This window comes from Battus philenor, unplaced genomic scaffold (genome assembly GCF_028537555.1).
Source record: "Battus philenor isolate CCGP_79_NKW_IND1 unplaced genomic scaffold, ilBatPhil1.0.hap1 SCAF_8, whole genome shotgun sequence".
Lineage (NCBI taxonomy): Eukaryota > Metazoa > Arthropoda > Insecta > Lepidoptera > Papilionidae > Battus > Battus philenor.
The window spans coordinates 9,395,171-9,397,016 of NW_027181748.1; positions in this window are offsets into that span (position 1 = coordinate 9,395,171).

The following is a 1,846-nucleotide window of genomic DNA, read 5'->3' on the forward strand; positions in this document are numbered from 1 at the left end:
CATTATTTTCTTTTCATTGTGAATAAAATTATTCATATTCTTAAAACACCTTTCAAAATATCTATTAAATTAAAAATCGTATATTTTTGAAAGGTTAAAATGTTTTACATGGCCATAGACAATAATATTAATAACAAAATGATTATCACATGTTTTATAAATTACTTTATTAAATGAATTAACCGATAATTTTAAAAATGTGTTTTGTAGAGATTTTAAAGATCTCATGATTATTAAAATAGATTTAACGTAGTTCTATTATTATAAATGTTATGGCATAATAATGTTTACACGTATTTTGAGACAGTTCTTTTATTTAAACTCTACTTATAGTGTCGAAAACGCACGAGGTAAAAACATTGTAATCTAATGGGAGCGGTAACACTGATGATGATCTTTATTAATTTTTTGCTATGTGCTATTTTTTTAATTACGTACTATTTGAACTAGAAGTGTAGAACCTTGGCGACTTAGATTACTATTGACAAACTGAAAACTAGGAAGGAAGACTTATAATGTTAGCGTAATATTCATCACTACACAATGTCGTGTCGTATAGCAGTCCCAGACGTAGGGATTAACCTTGACAGGAAACTCTTGTTACTATGGTTTGAATATTGTACTGTTTATATGTAAAACATACTACAAAAATTGATAACGTTTCTAGGCAAATAATAAAAGAATGGCAATGGCGTTTAATAAAGATATAATGAAATAATATTTTTACAATCGTTGCTCTTTAGGCTGTTAAAGCTTTCTGTATAGGTAAAAGTTATTAAAACCCAAGCTGAAATAATATAGGCAATGTATTTGATACTTATAGTTATTTTAGTAGTAAATTAGTTGCTAGTAAGAATAATGAAAATCAGCCAATACGAAAAACAGGCAACGAATAATTTAATTATAGTTTTCAGGTTTCATAGTACCTCAAAAATTTTGTATTCCGAGAGCAATGAATACATATTTGTGATTATTTTTAGGAAAAAATAATATTGCAACTAAATATTTAGTAGACAAATATTTATTCATGCAAAGACCAAGCTTTATTGTTACTTGCTACAAGACGTTAGCTAAAATTAGGTTATGAGCTGCACTAGTGTGCTCTCTACTCTTCCGAAGTGTTTCTGTACTTTTGGCAGACTACCTTGAGCACATGGAGTTTACTCTGACCCTGACGGTCAAGTATGGAAACTACCTTGTCTAAGGCTATCACACAACCGGCGAGTAGCGAACCTGTCAATTTTTTTTAGGATTCATTTTAAGGAATGCGCTGTGGAATTTCAAGACCTTCATACAACCATCTCCGTTTCTCTATAGGATGAGTAAGAAGTTGGCACACACGACTACTATACTGTGAAGTTTCTTTGGAGGTGTTTTCCTGTGGAGGTGTCTTTCTTTGGAGGTGTGTCTCCTATCTCCTCAGACATGTGTATTTATAGTTAATGCGTTTCTTTTTCTACCCTTTATATTCAAATAGTTTTTTTTCGCTTACAATTTTACAATGTTTTAATATTTTTTAAGTTTTTCCAGTTACACTGGTACTTTAAAGATCTGCTTTTGAAACCAATTTCTTTGTAACGTTTGTAATATGATTAAGTTTTAAGTCGCCTTTTGGTATTCTTGTTGAAAAACCGATTTTGCATTTATTTATTTTTTATGAAACAGGTTTAATTGTACAGATCTAATATTTTATACGTTGTAATCTTTTATACATTATTTATTAACATAAATATATTTTTATTACACAAACGTACATGTATATAGTATATGTATGTGTGTGTATGTAATAAATATACATAAATACATAGGAGGATGAATATACAAAAAGAAAGAAAAAATAGGTTTC